Genomic DNA, 21,355 nt, shown 5'->3' on the forward strand with positions numbered 1-21,355 from the left:
AGCGGCAACGCCTCAGGTGGCGGTAGAGCGAAAATCTCCTCGTGGGCTCTTCTGCCTTACATTCTATTAGTCAGTTAAATACAAAACTATATGTATTATTAATGGGTAAAATGAGACTCGAATGAATATTTTGAACTGTGATAATTGTATAAAAATAATTAAGAAGGTTCAATTGGGTAAAAATTAGGGAAATAAATTGAGTTTACTATAAAAGCAGTAGCTATAGAAGGAACCTCATAATAATAGATATAATCAGTGTTTATGAAAAAAAATTTAATGAATAGCAAAGCATTAGAGTTGTCTAATATATATGCTATTACTTGATTAGCTAGCTTTCATAAAAAATAATAAAACTCATAGTACACAAAATAACCTAAAAAGATCATAATTTTAAGGTATTAAATGTCCAGTTACTGCAGTAAAGACATTTAACAAATCCAGCATCCCTTCTTGATAAAAACATTCAGAAAACCAGGGATAGGAGGAAACTTCCTCAGTGTGATAAAGGGCATTTATGAAAAACCCAAAACTAACATCCTACTTAACTGCAAGCTTTCCCCCTAAGATGAGGAATAAGACAAGAATGCCAGCTTTCACCACTGCCCTTCAATATTGATGTACCAGTTCTAGCCAGAGCATTCAGGCAAGAGAAAGAACTAAAAGGTAGCCAAATTGGAAAAGAAGGAGTAAAAATACCCAAAGGAATCCATAGAAAAATTATTTGAGCTGAAAAATGAGGTCAGCCAAGTGGCAAGATACAAGGTCAACATGTAAAAGTCAATTGCTCCTGTACACTAGCAAAGAATAATCCAAAAATGAAATTAAGAAAATAATTCTGTTTAAAATAGCTTAAAGAATAAAATATATAAGTAGAAATTTAACCATGGATATCAGAGATTTGTGCCCTGAAAATGACAATACGCTGTTTAAAGAAATTAAAGAACAGCTAAATAAATGGTAAGATCCCATCCAGGCTCATTGATTTGAAGAGTTAATATTGTTAAGACAGCAGTATTACCCGAAGCTATATAGAAATTCAATGCAATCACTATCAAAATTTCCGACATTCTTCTTTGCAGAAATGGAAAAATCAATCCTCAAATTCTTATGGAGCTGCAAGGGATGCCAAACAGCCAAAAAAATTTTTTTTTCCAAAAGTTTGTTTGAAAGAACAACAGAGTGGGAAGACTCACACTTCTTGATTTCAAACGCACTACAAAGTTACAGTAATCAAAACGGAGTGGGATTGGCATAAAAATAGACCTACAGAAAAATAGAATGAAAATCCAGCAATAGAGCCACACATCTATTACCAAATGATTTTTGACCAGAGTGCCAGTACATCCAATGGGGAAAGATAAAGTCTACTCAGGAGTAGGTGTTGGTAAAAGTGGGCATTCATGTGCAAAAGAATGAAGTTAGACTGCTATTTTACACCATTAAAAATCAATTCAAAATTATCAAGGACCTAAATATAAGCGTTCAAACTATAACTTAGGGGCAAATCTTCATGGCGTGGAATTTGGCAATGGATGCTTAGCTATGACACAAAAAGCATGAGCAACATGAAATACTTTTGTATGAACAAACAACGAAAAAAATAGAGAAAAATTTGACTTCATCAAAATTGAAAAGTTTATTGCATCAAAGGACACTATCAAGAAAGTGAATAGACAACCTATAGAAGAAAAAAGTTGCAAGCCATGTATCGGATTAGAGCTGTATATCCAGAATACGGTATATAAAGAACTTCTACAATGCAACAACAAAAAAAGACAAACAACTTTATCTGACTAGTCATATTTCCCAAGAAGATATAAAAATAGCCAATAAGCCCGTGAAGAGACAGATATTCAACATCATTAGCCATTAGGAAAATGTAAATCAAAAGCACAATGAGATAGATACCATTTCACAACCCCTGGAATGGCTATCTTTAAAACAAAAACAAAAACAAAAAATAACAAGTATAGGAGAGGATGCGAGAAATGAGAACAGATGTTCATTGTTGTGGGAATGTAAAATGACGCAGCCATTATAGAAAACAGTATGGCAGTTTCTCAGAAAGTTAAGTTAGAATTACCACATGGTATGTCAATCCCACTTCCTGGTGTATGACCCTAAAAACTGAACGGAAGAACTCATGCAGATACTGCACACTGATTACTATAGCAGCACTTTTAAACAATTGTCAAAATGGCATCAACCTAAGTATACATAAGCGGATAAATGGATTAATGGAATGAGGTGTGTACATACAATGGAATGTTATTCAGCCATAAAAAGAATGAAGTTCTGATACCCGCGATAACATGAATGAACCTTGAAGACATCATTTTGAGTGAAATAAGTCAAGACACAAAAGGACAAATATTGTGTTCTGACTTGTATGAAATAACAAGATAAGCAAATTCATAGAGACAAATTAAAATACAGCTTACCAGGGACAGGGGTGCCAGGAGGGAATGGGGAGTGAAAGCTTAAAAGTGCTACACGGTTTCTGTTGGGGGGCAGGGACAGTTCTTGGCAGTGGATGTCGGTGGTGGCAGCATGACAGTGAGAATGCAGGGAACCTCAACCGGATACTTGAACATGGCCAAACTGTGAAATTAGGCTGTATACCTGTTACTATAATAAGGTTGTTTTTAAAATTCACAACACAGTCAACCCTAATCTGAACTATGCACTGAGATAATAATATAATTAAATAATGCGGGTTCATTAATTGTAAGAAATGTACCTAGCTAATGTAAACTGCCAATTGCTGGGAAGACTCTGTCTGAGCAAGGGGCAGGGAAATAGGGGGCAACACTATATTTCGTGTATGAATTCCTGTAAAGCTACAACAGCTCTAAAAAATAAAGTAAAAAACTCCACTTACAATCTGAGTTCCTTAAGAAAAAAAATCTGTGGGCATATTAGGAATATCAAAGAAGGAAGAATTACAGGAAATGAGCTACCAAAAATATACTTTGTCCTTGCTAATAAAACTTCAAAACACAGACTTCCTGAGAAAGCTGCAAGGAAATAGTTCCTGTAGTGGTTGGGATCTAGAGGCTAAAATATTACACAGAAGGGTTCTGCAAATACTGCTGCTGATGCATCCACTTCAGTAGTTGAAAATTAAGATTATTTGCCATCTGCCCACGTCCGGATTCTGGAGTAGAAGATACTTCTTGGGAACATGTTAGTAAAAAGTGTGCCTGTGAATTAGGCCAGCAGCGGCACAGGCACAACGTGGCGTCACTGACACTGTCGCTGGCAGTGTCACCGCAGGGACGCAGGCAGCATGGGTGGCGCTGGCACGCTCCTGAAGGAGGCCACGGCGTCTGCGGGGAGGGCGCGCTGCTAAACTGGGTGGTGACACTGGCCAGGTGGTGAAGTTGGCAGTCGGAAGTGTCTTCTGAGGGCAAGTGTGGGACAGTGACAAGTCCAAGGACAAAGGTGGGGGACAACGGCATGCAGGAGGGTCTCCTCTGCTGGTGGATGTGACCTTGACCAGGAACATGGAAAAACGGACACGTAGGCGCATGGCACCGGCCAGGTGCGAGCCCACGACTGGTGGAGAGTGGAGCGTGGCCGTGAGAGCCTGCGCGGCTCCCAGGGGGCGTGGAGGAGCTCAGGGGACACGCGGGGACGTCTAGGAGCCACTGGTGAGCGGACAGGAGCTCTGAGATGAGCCAGGGGCTTCCCGGCGGTGACGTGGCTCGTCTCGCCTACACCTGGACGGCTGGAGAGTAGCTGGGGGACACCAGAGACTCCCCAAGGCTGGGGGGACGAGCGGGAGACGGCGCGGAGGGGCCTGGGGAGCGCTGAGCTGCTGCGGGTGTCCTTTTCGTGATGGGGCGAGCCTCGGAGAACTCTGGGAACTGGGAACGGGTGGAGGGTGCGGGGTGCCATGGAGGGTGCTGTGCGGGTTGTGGGAACCCGAGCGGGGAAACGGGGGGAACACGGGGCGCTCTGTGGGGCGCTCGGGGTTCACGTGCAGAAGCCGGGGAACGGTAGGAGAAGCGGGTGACACGCGCCCGTCGCTGATGTGTGCGGTGGAGGGTCAGAGCCACCCTTCTGTCTGCCGTCTGGGACATCCCAAGCTCGGGGAGCCCACGCCACGTGCTGTGAGGAAGGCAAAGGAGGGGGTGCTGCGCCTGGAGGAGACGGGTGTGGGAGGGCCCCCCCGCGCCCAGAGCCCGCGTCCGCCTCCCCCAGGGGTCGAGGGGGGCTGCAGGCACCGCAGCTCCTCTGCCCCCTGCCCCGCCCGCCTCCCCTCCTGGCCGCTGCAGGGGTGAGCAGTGCTGGCCAAGTCGGATCCCGACCTTCTCCAAGGTCATGAAACCAACAGATCTGCTCAGTATGAATGTTATTGTATTTAAATGGAAAGATTGAAAACGGGCTGCTGTGCACTGCACATCACCCCATCCAATTTTGTCAATGAGGCTATCTCTCATGACATATGTGAGCCACATCTATTTTCCCACTGGACCTTGCTATCCAGCATTAAGTGATAGGGGAACGGAAAAGGCTTAGGCACTGGCTGAGCTCCAGGCTTACTAAATGCTGCTGACTCAAGCTGCCCTGGCATGTCTTCCCCCAAATAGGTTCACACTGGTGTCCTCTCTCCAGGTGTTTCCAGGGAGGCTGGCAGTGGGCAGGAACCCCAGGAGTCTCTGCCAAAAAGAGCGCTGAGGTCAGGACTGGACACAGCCAGGGCAGGGAAGGGGTCTGCTGCTGAGACCAGGTCAGCAATAGGTCTGCACGAAGGGAAGGCAACGCAGAACTGAAGAAATAGAAGGACAGAAAGAAAGACACAAGAGAGGAAACAAAGATGGGACCAGAGGACTTCACAGCTTTTGAAACTGAGAGCTTCAACTCTAGTTTCCACGTGGCTTTTATTTGTAAGCTAACGAGCAGCTGTTTGCTACAGGAAACAACTTGCAACATCTTCCACAATAGCAGGAAGCAACTTGCAACACCTTTTACAATAGCAGGAAGCAACTGCAACATTTACAATAATAGGAAGCAACTGCAACATCTACAATAAGGTAACATTTACAATAATAGGAAGCAATTGCAACATCATCTACAATAACAGGAAGCAACAAATAGGTAAGCCAGTTTCCTACAACATTTCCTCCTTTTTGTTTTTATAAAGCAACAAAAGCAGATTAGGTGGTTTCTTACTGCCTCATACCCTGAAGGGCCCATTGTGTGCTTATCGTTTAAGTAACAATGTCAAATCAGAGAACAGCACTTTATACATAATCCATAACTACAGCAGATTTATATAAACTTTCAACTAGCAGATGATTTATTTCTCATGGGCTTAAGATTTCCTACCAGTGAGGCTATATAGGCCAGCACTTGATAAAAAATGACCTCATTTTCCCCAATTTGTATAGTTTGAGGTATAGGCAATGACAAATTATTACTTCCCCATTTTGGGCTGTGGGACAGCTGGAAGTTTATCACATAATTTCAATGCCTTCATTGGTCCTGCTCTTAGCAGCTTCACTAGACCTGAGGCCACAACTCAGTGTTGAATTAGCTTAGCCCATCACTGTGAGGACTCACTTTCCAGACAGAAAACAATAGCTGGCTTGTTATAAGAGTCCTGATGCAGTGTTTGTAGCAGTGAAAGCATATCTTGCCCTTCCTAAGAGCAGGAGGGGACTGATGTCACAGTCATTGAAGTGAGCAAGGAGGAGGCTCATGGGTGATGTCCACAAATTGCTGGTGTACAAGAGGAAGCTGGAACCACTGGGCTAGGCACCGCAAGGTCTGGTACTCACAACGTTCGCCTTTCTGGTGGAGCCACTCTGCTTCTTCTCAGGTCTCATTGTATGGCTCTGGATCTTCATGAGGCATCTGCCTCAACAGTCCTGAGAAGGATGTTAGAGGAGTGGGCAGGGACATGACAGACAGTTACCTGTCCCTGCTGGCAGGTGTCCCAGATGTTCTTCCATAGATCTGTCCCCCATAGAGGGTGACTCACAACAGTCCATCGTTTTTGTCTTGCTTTTAGTATTTGCAATCCACCCCTGGATAGGGATGGCAGTCTTCGGAGTAACCAGACACTAATGGATTAAGCCTTTCACTTTCAGCAGGGCTTCCTATGAGGCACACAATTGCTTTTTTTATATTGTACTTAATGTCTTTTCCCACAATTGTGACTAAAACCTGAGCGGTACTCAATTAGAATGTTGCCTTTGCCACAAACCCTACCTAAAGCCAATACTGGTGCTGGCCATATCCAATTCACAGGCTAAATCAATATCCACTTTCTCCCTCTTTTTTTATTTTTTAAGTAGCCTGCTGGAGGTCCTCCTACTCCCATGAATGCCCTTTCCTAATTAACACATCTCAGTGAGGGCTAAAAAATTTTCATTATTCCAACAATATTACAAATTCTATTACCATGAGAAAATATTGTACTTTATCAGTTACAGCAGAGGGTATAATTTTGTCTTACCCAATCAAAGAACATTTAAGAATTTGGTAGAGCAGCAGGGACCTTGCAGCCTGTCCCAATTGTTTGCCTATTCCAGGCCCTTAAAATACCATTGTCTCTGATGTTTTTTTGTAGGGTCCCTGCCACAGGTTTCTTCTATGCAGCCAGATTCTTTGCCACCAGGCCAGGGCAGATGGTTGGGCTGTGCACACAGCCTTGGGGAAGCACTCAGAAGTCCACTCTTGACTTTTCTATAGGTAGGAGAATGCAGTCTGGCTTGACATGTGTAAGGAAATACTAAAGAAAGGTTTAGCAAGTTTTAAAAAAAAGTGATAGTGACACAGCTGGATATTCATTTCTTGCAACAAACTAGCAATATTTGGGACTGCTGCATACTATAATGGTGTTATACCTTTAATTTATGATAAGAGGTAGTTTCTGTAACACATACTAATTGATACTAAAGCTTTTAAAACTTTATAGATAGACCCATCAAATCTTACCAAAAAATTTCCTTTTCCACAAACCTTCTGCACTTTCTGCACTATTCAGATTTCATCCTACACCCTACTCTTTCTTATTAACCAAACATTCTATTTTAGGACACGATTATTTTCTGTTTCTTTAATAATAAAAACACACTCTATACATCCTACATACATAAGTTACCAAATGGTTTTGGAAACTGTCTCCAATCAAACCTCTTACAACACAGAATTATCATTAACACTAAACAAACTTGTTAAAATAATAATTCAGTTTGGTTATATGCAAATATAACTTTTCTTTATTTCAAATACCTAGTAGCATACAATATTAGAAACACTTTTAGAAACAACTTGGCAGGGGAGGTTGGCTGCCAACAAGTTTTTCTGTTATAAAATTACCTTTCATTATTATTATCAAGTCAGTTTTTGTTCAATAATGACTTCCTGGAATTAGCCATTTAAACACCTCAATTCAAACAATGCTTCCACAAACTTATTATTATTTATAACCATATAGACTATAATTATAGTATTTTAAGACGATTTTCACATTTACAGAACAAATTCCCTTACTTAAAGTTACCACAATACCTTTTACAACTTGCCACATGCATTCAAGTTTTGTCCTGCATATTTCCATTTTGATTTTATGAAAACTAGCCATCTTCTTTTAGGACAAAACATACTTTTACTTTATTTTTTTAATTAAAAAATTTTTTTGAACAGACTTATCAAATTTCAGTCAGCACTCCCTCAAACTTTTTACCTCTTCAAATATTTATTTAAGTTTTACATCCTTCATTTTATCCTGTGAAGAAAAATAAACTATTCATTTCAATTTGGGCAAGAACTACTCTTTATGAAGAGACTTATAGTAATTTTGTTAATCAAGACCTACAATTATTATTATTGTAGAGATCTTATTAACATTTAAAATTATGTATTCATATAGTAATTTCATTAATCAAGGCTTATAATTTTTATCATCATAGAGATCTTATTAACATTGAAAATTATGTATTAATATAAGCACTTATTTAATTTTTGGCCATTTGAATAGAGTTCTTTTAGAAATTTTTATTCATTAATTTATATCACCACCCAGAGGTATCAAAATATATGCTGACAATGAACAGTCACAAAAACCATTACAACACACACTGAAACAATTACTACACATACACTGATATTGAACAGATAAACACAAAACAATTACATCAATAGAAATATAAAGCTTACTAATTTGACCCAAATTCTTACTCTTTTGGTATAGCTGATTCCAAGCCCTCCATCATTTCACATCTTAGATTTTAATTTTACTGCTTTTAAGATCCCTTCTGGAACCTATGTTGCCTGCAACATGCAAGCTTGTTCTTGGAAACACTTTTATTAGTAATGAGCAACCAGTTAGGATAACTTGAGCAGCATAAATGCAGTTAAGTTCTTATTTAGCAGTGTAGACAGACAATACACAGGTTTTAGATTACTACTTTTTAAGACTACACTGAGACTTGAAGTTCAGGAGTAAGCTATTGATTCAACACTGAAAATTTCTTTCGACACCTTGATAAAAATTTTGTATTAATTTTATTAATTTGGTTAAATAAGCCCAATTTCAGAATCAGCATGGAAACAAAAGAGAACACCAATGATACCATGTTTTCCTCCTCTTCCAGAGGTTTAATTCTGTTAACCTCCCACTAGTCCACAGCCACATTATCATTTAGGCAGCAAGGGGTTTGCACAGTTGCTGCCAGAATATTTTCCTTATCTTAGGTGGTGGACTTGGCCCAGTGGTTAGGGTGTCCATCTACCACATGGGAGGTCCACGGTTCAAGCCCCGGGCCTCCTTGACCCGTGTGCAGCTGGCCCATGCGCAGTGCTGATGCGTGCAGGGAGTGCCATGCCACGCAGGGGTGTCCCCTGTGTAGGGGAGCCCCATGTGCAAGGAGTGTGCCCCGTAAGGAGAGCTGTCCAGCACGAAAGAAAGTGCAGCCTGCCCAGGAATGGTGCCGCACACACGGAGAGCTGACACAGCAAGATGACGCAACAAAAAGAAACAGAGATTCCCATGCTGCTGACAACAACAGAAGCGGACAAAGAAGACGCAGCAAATAGACACAGAGAACAGACAATGGGAGGAGAGGGGAGAGAAATAAATAAGTAAATAAATCTTTAAAAAAAAAGAATATTTTCATTATCTTAGTCAACACTTTAACAGAGAGTTTTCTTACAAGCATGATTTCACTAACGAGGGCCTTATTTAGCACTTTTGCCTGTATGGGACATTGTATTTGTGAGTTAGCCTTTCCTTGCACAAGTGGCTCAACCTGATTTCCCTCCGTTCTATTCTGCAAGATGTCCTCTTGTAAAGCTGACAACTTTGGTTGACCATCTCCAGCCATAGGAGGGGGAGGAGGTGTCAGTAGGGGGGGAAAGTGACTTTGTAAAGTCAGTTAATGAAGGAGCTGAAGGCAAAACTTTAGATTTAGTATCAAAACAGATTTAGTAATAATCCAAGTGGGTCATATAGTAACAGGGAGTACATGTAAAATTTTTAATTATTTTTCCTACTCTTTCCTAATCTCCTAATTCTAAGTTTCCTATTGCTAGGAACTATGAGCAATATTTTTCTATGGGAAGCAGACTGGGCCCAATGGATAGGGCATCCACCTACCACATGGGAGGTCCAAGGTTCAAACCCAGGGCCTCCTGACCCATGTGATGAGCTGGCCCATGCGCAGCGCTGGTGCGCACAAGAAGGGCCATGCCACGCAGGGGTGTCCCCCGTGTAGGGAAGCCCCATGCACAAGGAGTGTACCCTGTAAGGAGAGCTGCCCAGCACGAGAAAAGTGCAGCCTGCCCAGGAATTGTGCCGCACACACGGAGAGCTGACGTGGTGCGATGACGCAACAAAAAGAGACACAGATTCCAGGTGCTGCTGACAAGAATACAAGTGGACACAGAAGAACACACAGCGAATGGACACAGAGAGCAGACAACTTGGAGGGGAGGAGGCAGGGAAGGCGAGAGAAATAAATAAAAAATAAATCTTTAAAAAAATATTTTTTTATACTCTCTAAGAGTTCTAAAATATGAGACTCGCTGGCCTCGGCTCCTCCTGCCTTGAGGAGCTGTTTGAGACAGACATACGGGCGATATTTTGTTGAACGGTCTCCATTTCCCATCGTAACCCTGCTAGAACACCCGAGAGTGCCCTCACTCACCGAGGACTTGGAAGGCCTTCTAAACCACCTGGGGCTCTGCGCCGTGACAACACCTTTTACCTTGAAGCTCTTCTCCCCTTCGGGTCCCTGTTCAGGCGCCAGTTGCTAGTACCAGCTCAGCAATAGGTCTGCATAAAGGGAAGGAGACGCAGAGCTGAAGAAATAAACAGACAGAAAGAAAGACACAAGAGAGGAAACAAAGATGGGACCAGGGGACTTCACGGCTTTTGAAACTGAGAGCCTCAACCCTAGTTTCCACATCGCATTTATTTGAAAGCTAACAAGCAGCTGTTTGCTACAGGAAACAACTTTGCAACATCTACAATAACAGGAAGCAACAAATAGGTAAGCCAGTTTCCCAAACAGTCTGCACCTCTGCAGAGGGAGGACCAGGCCCGAACCCCCCAGCCCCCCCAGGCTCCCCACGCTCCAGAACTCACCTGGGCCCCCTTGGGGAGGCCTGTTGCTGTTCCCTGCATGGTTTTTTGGGGTGAGGTTTCTCCACGTTGAATTCCTGGGGAGGGGCTCATCCAGGGTCTGCAGGTGCCAGGAACCCCATGAAAACCCCCAAACTCCTGTCCTCCGTCCCCTCCCGCCTGCCCCTGGGCCGCCCCTGCCGGGACCGGGTCAGCCCCTCGGGGACCTCGAGCTCAGGGAGGATGGGCTCAGGGCCCCCTGGGCCGCCGTGTCCTCAGCCGTGGGGACTCTGCGTCTTCCCTCGAGCAGCCCAGGCTCAGGGGCTCTCGGGAAGCCAGAGCAGCGTCACCCCGTCGGCTGGACTCTCCCGCCCCCTTCCCCGATGCGGGAGTCGTGGGCAGGGGCCCCGGCGCTGGTCCCTGAGGCCGTGTGGACTGGACCTTCTCCTGGAGCACCTTTCCACCTGTGGGATGGAAGCTGTCTGACTCATGAATTGTTAACTATTCAAATACACTCACTTAAATAATATTTTGTGAAATATTTTTATAATGGTAACAATTATTTTGCAAATGATACAAAAATAAACCAGAAAGTTAATTTTATTATTTTTTTAAGATTTATTTTTTATTTATTTCTCTCCCCTTCTTTGCGCTCCCCCCCCCAGTTGTCTGCTCTCTGTGTCCATTTGCTGTGTGCTCTTCTGTGTCCACTTGTATTCTTGTCAGCGGCACCCAGAATCTGTATTTCTTTTTGTTGCTTCATCTCACTGCATCAGCTCTCTTTGTGTGTGGCCCCACTCCTGGGCAGGCTGCACTTTTTTCGCACAGGGAGGCTCTCCTTGCGGGGTGCACTCCTTGCATGTGGGGCTCCCCTATGTGGGGGACACCCCTGCGTGGCATAGCACTCTTTGGGTGCATCAGCACTGCAAGTGGGCCAGCTCACCACAGGGGTCAGGAGGCCCTGGGTTTGAACCCTGGATCTCCCATGAGCTAGGCAGATGCTCTATCAGTTGAGCCAAATCCGCTTCCCTAATTTTATTCTTAAAACAAGAATAATTATTTGGATAATATCATGAGACCTTTTGTAATAAAAGAAAGCTATTCTTCCAGAAGGCCTAAGTAAACAGAAAGGTATCTCACATTCATGGATCAGAAGTTTTAATGTTGTGAAGAGGTAAACATACATGCAAATTCATCTGTAGATCCAAAGAATTACTATCAAAACGCAGCTACCCTTTAGGCAGAATTTGACATCGAATCGTAAAATTCATAAACAATAGACTGGACACCGAGCAGCCTACACAATCTTGAAGAAGAACAAAGCTGGCAAACTCACACTTGCCAACTTCAAACTCAGTGAGCAGCTCTGGTGGGGGACATGCGGCACGTGCCTAAGGACAGGCACAGCCGTCAGTGGAACAGAATTGAGAGTCCAGACATAAACCCCAAGTCCACAGTCGACGATTTGATGAGAGTGCCAAGACATTTCTTGGGGGAAAGCATAGCCTTCCCCCAAATGGCGCAGGAACTAATGCACATTGCATGAAAAATAACAAAGTTAGTCTCAGACCTCACACCATATTAAAAACAAATTCAAAGTGGAATGCAGAACCAAGTGCAAGAGATTAAATAAGAAGCTCTTAGAGAAAACAGAGAAGTAAATTTTTATGATTTAGAGACAGGTATTGCTTCTTTTGATGACACCAAAAGATCAAGGGGAAAAAACAAAAAAAAACCATTTGAAATATCGATACATTTCAGAAAAATTTATAAGTTTATGCTTTGAAGGATGTCACCAAAAAAATGAAGATGTTTTACCGAACGGGAGAAAATATTAGCATTTAGCTGATGAAGGATTTCTACCCAGAATATTATATGAACACTTACAACTCAAGAATAAAAAGACAGAAGGCTAAAGAGACCCATGAGAGTTATGGCCATGGCCGATGGGGTTAACTACCAGGGCAGATGGCCCCTCTTTGGAAATGGTGTTTATGTGTGATGAATCTGGACTCAGATGGGATCTCCCTTCATAAGACTTTCATGCTAATGTGCTGGAGGTGCAGTTAACGTTGGGATTTAAGATATATTTAGGGGATTTGAATCTCTGGACTGACAATGTGATAGCCAGGTCCTGAGCCTCAACAGACTCCAGCACCTACAATCTGATTTATTGGACTTACCACACTCAGCTAAGATGGAGTTGAAGAAGGACAATCACCACACCATGAAGCCTAGAGTGATTACAACTGAAAATGGGAGGAGTGCATCCAGCATCCATGTGGAATTTGAGCCTCCTCTTGACATAGAGGTGCAATGGACACAACCAATCCAATGTCCACATAGAAGAGGTGGTATTGGATTGAGAAAAGTGGACATGGTGGACGATGGGTATGGGGAAAGGCAGGAAGAGATGAGAGGTGGAGGTGTCTTTGGGACATGGAGCTGCCCTGGATGGTGCTTCAGAGGCAATCACCGGACATTGTAAATCCTCACAGGGCCCACTGGATGGAATGGAGGAGAGTATGGGCCATGATGTGGACCATTGACTATGAGGTGCAGAGGTGCCCAAAGATGTACTTACCAAATCCAATGGATGTGTCATGATGATGGGAACGAGTGTTGTTGGGGGGGGAGAGGGGGGGTGGGGTAGCGGGGTTGAATGGGACCTCACATATATATTTTTGATGTAATATTATTACAAAGTCAATAAAAAAAAAAAAAAGAATAAAAAGACAATCGCCCAATTTTAAAAGGGCAAAGAATATAGTCACTTGTCCAAAGAAGATAAACACAAGTCCAGTGAGCCAGGAATACATGCTCAACATCTTTGGACACAAGGGAAATGCAAATCAAAACCACGATGGGATCCCACTTCCTGTCCACCAGAACCATCGTAAGATTCCACTCCTACCCCACCAGAACCACAGTGGGATCCCACTCCTACCCACCAGAACCACAGTGGGATCCCGCTTCCTTCCACGAGCACAGGGCTAGTCACAGCAGCATTATTCATGGTAGCCCCAAGGCAGGAGCAACTCAAAAGTCTATCAGCCGGTGAATGGAGAAACAATGTGGCATAGCATACAATCGAGGGAAATGAAGTAACATTACATGCTGTAATATGACTGGACCTTGAAAATATTATGCTGAAGGCTAAGAACACTTGTAATGTCCAGAAGGGCAAATGCATAGAGACAGAAAGTAGATCCTTGGAGTAGAGGCTGGTAAGAAGTGGAGAGGCTTCTAAAAGGTATGGGGCTTCTTTCTAAGGAGACAGAAATTTTCTGAAATTGGATAGAGGTGACGGTTGCATAACAACTTAAATATACTTTAATAAAACTGGATCGTACCTGGTAAAGTGGTTAAATAGTACATTTTATATCACGTGACTTTTGTCTCAACAACAAAAGTAATATAATTTAATTTAAAAACTAGGAGAGGAAAAAACCCAAAGTCGCATGGGCATTATTAACGGGCACTGTCATCCTAATACCTCGGAGTTAGACAGCGCACACAGTGAATCAGCAGGCCCACACAAATTTTAAATAGTTGGGTTCAAGTGCGCGCACAGTTTGGAAGTAACACTCAGCCACAGAAAGAGCGAGATGAACCTAAGGAGCCTCACAATGAAATTTATCCCAACTGTTACTTTAAAAATGCAAAATAGGGAAAAGTATTTATGTGTGTATGTTAAAACAACAAGAAAACATTTATTTTTCCACAATGTTTAAAATATTGCAGGCCCTGTTCGACATCCTTTACAAGAATTCACTCATCTTACCTGGTTTTCATCAGCTTTTTACAGGGGAGGAAACCGAGGCTCGGCGGGGACTCCTCGCTCGCCCAAGGCCAAAGCTGCACAGGCAGTGGCCGTGGCTGTGGCCGGACCAGGGCTGGGCACCCACTGCTGACCTCCTGCTCCCCACACCTGCCGCCTCCCCGCATGCAGGGATAGCCCTGGCCCTTCAGAGATGCACAGAAACCTCCAGAAGGGGCTTGAGCAGCTGCAGATACTGTGTGCCCTGAGGGGGAGCAGAAGGGCTGAGCATGGGGAGAAGCTTTGCTTTGCATTTTTAAAACGTATGTGATGTTTAGATTTACAGAATGTACTTATTATAGATATTACATAAAATCATGGAATTCACTTATGCTAATACGAAAGGAAATGAAGGATAAAAATTCAAATATTAAAATTAAACAATAAGAGGAAGCATAAAAATAAGCAAACAGTTGTGAACAGAAATTGGGAAAAACACCATCATTAGAGGAAGAGAAAATCAAATGACAGTGAGGGAGAAACCTCTATAACTAACCTACAACAGACACAGGCCTGAATCTCTACGTGATGTAGCATTTCTAAAGTTTGTTCGCAACCCATGTTTCTGTGAAAAGTTAAGACTGTTTTTGAAATGTTTTAATTAGAAAATCATCTACTGTACCAAAGTATAAATATGAGGATAGGAAACTGGGGGGGGGGGAAATCTCATATGGTTCCACAACTTAAAAGGTCTTTGAACATTTTTTGAGATCTTTCCTTCCGAAATATTTCCTACAGACACATACGTAGTATGCAGAGTTAGAACTAAGTTTTAAAAACCTAGCTCTGCTCATCGCCATATTCTACTTTATAACCACTTTATCATGTAACCTGGCCCACGCTGACCCCTCCGGCCCGTCACAGATCCTGCTCCCAGTGGCCATAAGCCCACAAGTGACCCCGCTGGCTCCCACCACAGGCTGTGACACCCGCCTCCGTGACACAACAACAAACACATGCAAAAGTCTCTGCAAGTCCTAACAACCAAATGCCTCCCTCAAGGTCGTTTCTGGCCTCCTCCCCACACCTGGCCTGACCTCCCATCTGAGGCCTTGCTGTCATTGCCACGTGTCATCAATGTGACACCAGGGAGCAGGGCGGGTAGCCAGGCCTGTACTTGCAGCCGCCGTGCAGCGCTGCTTTAGTTTGCTAAGGCTGCCGGTGCAAACTCCAGAAATGGGTTGACTTTTACAAAGGGAATTTAGCAGAGTAAGAGCTTACGGTTTCGAGGAGTGTGAAAATGGCCAAGTCCAGGCATCATCAGAGACGCCGTCCCAGGATCGGCTGCTGGCAGATCCTGGGCTCCTGCCACGAGGCGAGGCAAGATGGCAGCTCTCCCTCCGGGTCCCTGCCTTCGCCCCCAGGCCGCTTTCTCCCTGAGCTTGGCTGCCGGCCCTCAGGCACCTGGCTGGCTTCTCCTTCTCCAAAGAGCCTCCGGCTGCTCTGCAGATTCCAGCCTCCAGCCGCTGGCTCAGCCTCTTTGTCTCTGTGGCTGCAGGTGATCCTGGAGTCCTTGCTCAGAGGGTGGGATGAAAACAGCCTGTCTTGCTTTCTGCGCGCCTCCGATTTCAGTTCTCTGCTTGTAGAGAGCCAGCCTGGGTCAGGCCTCATCGAGGTAGGTCGTGCAAAGGCCCTCTATCAATCTAACCGAGTCATCTAATCCAAAGGTCCCTTAACTGACGTGGCTCTTCTCAACCACATCGGGGAATGGCTGGAGCGTAGCTGGGGAAACTGAGGATCCTCTGAAGGCTTGGAGGGGACGAGATGGGAGCCGTGGGGAACCTGGGGAGGGCTGAGTTGCTGGGGGTTTCCTGTGTGTGAAGGGGTGACTCTCGGGGAAATCGTGGGATGGTCGGAGAGAAACGGGGGGACACCGGAGGCTCCCTGAGGGCTGAAGGCGAATTTTTTGGTGAAGTAAGAAGATGGGGTACAGGATTGATGAGGCTGGTGACTTGGCTGGTCGGGCGTGACCGGCTGAGCGCAGTGTGGAGGCTGGTGATTCGGGTGACCGTGGAGGTGAAGCTGGGACCCTTGGCGGCTGAGCTGCTGGGGGAGGGCGGTGAGAGGCAGGGGCAGGGGCCTGGTTTGAGTCAGACCCTTGATGGGCGGAGCCTGGAGGCTCCTCAGATGCGGCTGGGGCTGGGAATCCCGCTTCCCTGACCCTCTCCTCAGACTGAGGAAGTGGAGGGTAGTGAGAGGTGTGTGTGTGTGTGTGTGTGTGCGCGTGTTTGATCTTGGGTCCACTGAGCAAATATAGGAAAAAACAAACAAGGTAGAGATTCACTTACCCAAGTGTCCTGTCCTTGCCTCTGGATCACTTCCAGGTCTGCAGGATGGTGAGGGCACCAGGCACAGGCGGAGCTCAGCCCCTCCGTGACTGTCACCGCTGCTCTCCCAGGAGAGGATCTGAGGGCGCCCAGCACAGGTTGGGGTTAAATACCAGTGGGCGGGGCGCCAAGAGGAAGGGGCGGGGCCTCAGGCCTGCGCTCGGGGCGCCCTTTGCCGGCCTCCTGCACACACTCAAGCTGCTTAATGATGTCTTGGTTTCTGTTGAAAATGGCAAAAAAATTTTAGGCAAAAATTTAGGCTTTTTCCAAGGACGAGTCAACTAGAAATGGTGATTTTTTTTCCCATCTGAAAGTAAAAAGTGAATCATTCTAGCAATTCTTATCTGGACGTCCCAAATGTTAATTTTCTGATTATATTTTTCTTTCTTTTACTACCACATTTTCCATTTGTGTTCGAACCTATTTTGTTCAAGATAAATTTCAGATGCAGATTCTCAAGTTCCATGAAAACGTTTAGGTTAAGAAAATCCAAAGTTTTCAGAGGGAGTGTTGGGTTCACCTTTACAGATGGTAAACAGCCCCAACTCTTAAATTCAAGCCAAATTCATCTGCATTCATTCTAGTGGGTTACTAGAATGTGGTGTCCGTGGCCTTGATACAGTGGCCTCATCTAAGAGACGAGTTGGGGTAAATTGCGCTGCTCTCTCCTCTGCCTTCCTGTGGTAGTTTGGAGCTCTGTACTCCAGAAAAATAACATATTCTTAAACTTAATTCATTTCTGTGGGATGAACCCATGTCAACAGAGCATTTCAATGAGATTACTTCAGAGAAAGGGTGACCCAAGCCGGGTCTTCATCCTATTACTTCATCCTATTACTTATAGGGAAGGTCTCAGAAAGTAAGAACAGCCACAGGGGTACAGCCAGAAGCTGGGAATCAGCGGGACCCAGAAGAGATGTGAGAGGCCAGGAGAGGATACCATGTGCACTGCCACGGACTGAGGAGCCGTGAACCAAGGATCACTGGCAGCCAGCCCAGATTCCATTCATCTGGGAGAAAGCATTGCCTTGATGACCCCTTGATTCCACCGCAACCAGCAGACTCTGCAACCGCTGCAGTGAGCAGACGCCACAACTGCTGCAATGAGCAGACAATGCAACCAGCAAGGAGCGGAAGTGACTCAAGCGGTTGGGCATTGCACCTCTTGGTGCCTCCCAGGGAAGATGAGCAGACAATGAGCAAACGAATGAGCAGAAAGACAAGGAGCCACCTTGAGGGTGGGGGAAGGGAATAAATATAAATAAATAAATACATTTTAAAAAGATAATATGAAAAAGAAAATTATAGACCAATATCTCTAATGAATATGGATGCAAAAATCTTCAACAAAATACCTGAAAACCATATCCAAAAGCACATTAAAAGAATTATACACCACAATCAAGTGGGTTTTATCCCAGGTATGTAAGGGTGACTAAACACAAGAAAATCAATTAGTGTAATAAACCACATTAATAAACTAAAGAAAAATCACAATATCTTCTCGATTGATGCAGAAAAGATGTTTGACAAGATATAGCATACTCTCTTGATTTAAAAAAAACCTCCAAAAGATAGGAATAAAAGGAAGCTTTCTCAATATGGTAAAGTGCATATATGAAAAACCTACAGCTAGCATTGTACTAAATGGTGAAAGACTGAAAGCTTTCCTGCTGAGATCAGGAGCAAGACAAGGATGCCCACAGTCACCACTATTGTTCAATATTATGCTAGAAGTTCTAGCTAGAGCAATTAGGCAAGGAAAAGAAATAAAAGGCACCCAAATAGGACAGGAAGAAGTAAAACTTACACTATTGCTGATGATATGATCCTATATCTAGAAAATTCTGAAAAATCCACAACAAAGCTACTAGGCTAATAGATAAGCTCAGCAAAGTGGTGGGATAGGAGATTAATATGGAAAAATCAATTGCATTTCTATACACTACTGATGAGCAATCTAGGAGGAAATCAGAAAAAAAAATTTCATTTATAAAAGCAACTAAAAGAATCAAATATTTAGGAATAAACTTAATCAAGGACATAAAGGACCTGTATTCAGAAAACTACAAAATATCATTAAAAGAAACTGAAGAAGACTTAAATAAACGGAAAGACATTCCATGCCCATGGACTGGAAGACTAAATATCATCAAGATGTCAATTTTACCCAAACCAATGTACAGATTCAACACAATCCCAATAAAAATCCCAACAGCCTCTTTTGCAGAAATGAAAAGGCCATTTATCAAGTTTATTTGGAGGGGTAAGGGGCCCCAAAGAGCCAAAAATGTCTTAAAAAAAAAAAAAGAACGCTGTTGGAGGACTCTCACTTCCTGACTTCAAAGGATATTACTTAGCTACAGTGGTAAAAACAACATGGTACTCTTGTAAAGACAGACAGATTGACCAATGGATCCAAACTGAGAACTCAGAAATAGACTCTCATGACTACGGTCAAGTGATTTTTGACAAGGCGGTCAAGCCCTCCCAGCTGAGCCAGAACAGTCCCTTCAACAATTGGTGCTGGGAGAACTGGATAGCCCTATCCAAAAGAAAAAAAGAGAACCCCTGTCTCACACCTTACACACAAAGCAATTCCAAATGGACCAAGGGCCTAAATATAAAAGCAACAACCAAAAAACACTTAGAAGAAAATGCAGGAAAACATCTTCAAGATCTTGTAGTAGGTGGTAGTTTCTTGAACCTTACACTGAAAGCACGAGCAACAAAATAAAAAATGGATAAATGGGACCTCCTCAAAATTAAACACTTTTGCACCTCAATGGACTTTGCCAAAAGGATAAAAGAGGAGCCGACTCAATGGGAGAAAATATTTGGAAATCATGTATCTGATAAGGGTTTAATATCCATGATATATAAAGAGATACTACAACTCAACAATAAAAAGACAACCCAATTTAAAAAATGGGCAAAAAACTTGAAAAGACAATTGTCCACTGAAGAAATACGTATGTTGAAAAAACACATGAAAAAATGTTCACCATCACTAGAGATTAGGGAAATGCAAATCAAAACTATGAACTATCATTTCAGACTTATTAGAATAGCCATTACTAAAAAGTCAGAAAACTACGAGTGTTGGAGAGGATGTGAAGAGATAGGAATGCTTATTCACTGTGGAGGACTGTTCGTCAATTCCTATGGAAGTCCAATACAGACTTGCCATGTGACCTGGTAATACCACTACTAGGTATGTACTCAGAAGAACTGAGACAGTGACACGGACATCTGCACACCAATATTCATAGTGGCATTATTCCCAATTGGCAAAAGATGGAAACATCCCAGGTTTCCATCAAATGATGAATGGATAAACAAATTGTGGTCTAAACACAAGATGGAATATTATGCAGTTGTAAGTAGAAATGAAGCCGTGAAGCATATGACAATATGGATGAACCTGGAGGACATTGTGTTGAGTGAAGCAAGCCAGACACTAAAGGACAGATACTGTGTAATTACATTATTATGAACTAAATGTATTGTGTAAATTCATAGAGCTAATAATTAGAATATGATCACCAGAAAGTAGAATGAGGGTAGAGAATGGAAAGCTGAGGGTTAATTTGTGCAGAATTAGTAAAAACGTTGTTTGTAAAGTTTGGAAATGAATAGAAATGGTGAAATCACATCATAGTGTTTACAACGAGCAGAGCTTTTATGAGTATGACAGTGGTTGAAAGGGAAAGTCTAAGATCATACATATTAGAAGGAAAGTTAAAAAATGTAACATGGGGGAAACGGACTTTGGCCCAGTGGTTAGGGCGTCCGTCTACCATATGGGAGGTCCGCGGTTCAAACCCCGGGCCTCCTTGACCCGTGTGGAGCTGGCCATGCGCAGTGCTGATGCGCTCAAGGAGGGCTGCGCCACGCAGGGGTGTCCCCCGCGTAGGGGAGCCCCACGCGCAAGGAGTGCGCCCCTTAAGGAGAGCCGCCCAGCGGGAAAGAAAGTACAGCCTGCCCAGGAATGGCGCCGCCCACACTTCCCGTGCCGCTGACGACAACAGAAGTGGACAAAGAAACAAGACGCAGCAAATAGACACCAAGAACAGACAACCAGGGGAGGGGAGTGGAATTAAATAAATAAATAAATAAAAATCTTAAAAAAAAAAAAAATGTAACATGGGACTGTGTAACATAGTGAAACCTCATGTGAAATACGAATATGGGTGATATTGCATATATAAGACAGTTTTTACAAAATGTAAATCAAATAAACTAGAGAGTTGGAGCCAGGATAGCAGCTATGTACAGCAGGGGACCTGTAGAGAGATTGAGGGGTGATGAGGTTTTATTTTGTCTGTTTTTTTTAAAAATTATTATTGCATAATGAAAATGCTCTAATAATGAGGATGTGATGAATGCACAACTATGTGATATACCAAATACCAGTGATTGTACACTTTTGATGGATTTATGCTTTATTAATATGTATCGATAAAATTGATTTGTTATAAAAAATGTCCATAGAGAAAGGAAGAGAAGTGTGTGATAAGCAACACGTTTCATCTCATGTATAATAAATCTCCTTTTATATAGATGCAGGTATAATGAGGCTAACAGGCATCCTGCTCTTTTCCCTGTTCTAGAAAGGGACTTGTTCCCCTA

General features: G+C 43.4%; 1 long non-coding RNA gene across 4 annotated transcripts; it reads right to left on the reverse strand.

Annotated features, from left to right (window-relative positions):
• Nucleotides 1–4,837: 4,837 nt before the first annotated feature.
• LOC101436061 (uncharacterized) lies at nucleotides 4,838–16,943 on the reverse strand. Of its 4 annotated transcripts, none has more exons than XR_009181629.2 (4): nucleotides 16,685–16,943; nucleotides 10,601–15,972; nucleotides 10,161–10,288; nucleotides 4,838–6,742 (listed from the first exon to the last, which is right to left on the reverse strand). It is a non-coding gene; the product is annotated as an uncharacterized lncRNA (long non-coding RNA). The 4 variants fall into 4 exon arrangements; XR_188463.5 differs by having other exon boundaries at nucleotides 10,601–11,040; nucleotides 16,685–16,814; XR_001119032.4 differs by having other exon boundaries at nucleotides 10,601–10,697; nucleotides 16,685–16,813.
• Between the last annotated feature and the right edge of the window lie 4,412 nt (nucleotides 16,944–21,355).

The sequence above is a fragment of the Dasypus novemcinctus genome, chromosome 18 (genome assembly GCF_030445035.2).
Source record: "Dasypus novemcinctus isolate mDasNov1 chromosome 18, mDasNov1.1.hap2, whole genome shotgun sequence".
In the NCBI taxonomy this organism is placed as follows: Eukaryota; Metazoa; Chordata; class Mammalia; order Cingulata; family Dasypodidae; genus Dasypus; species Dasypus novemcinctus.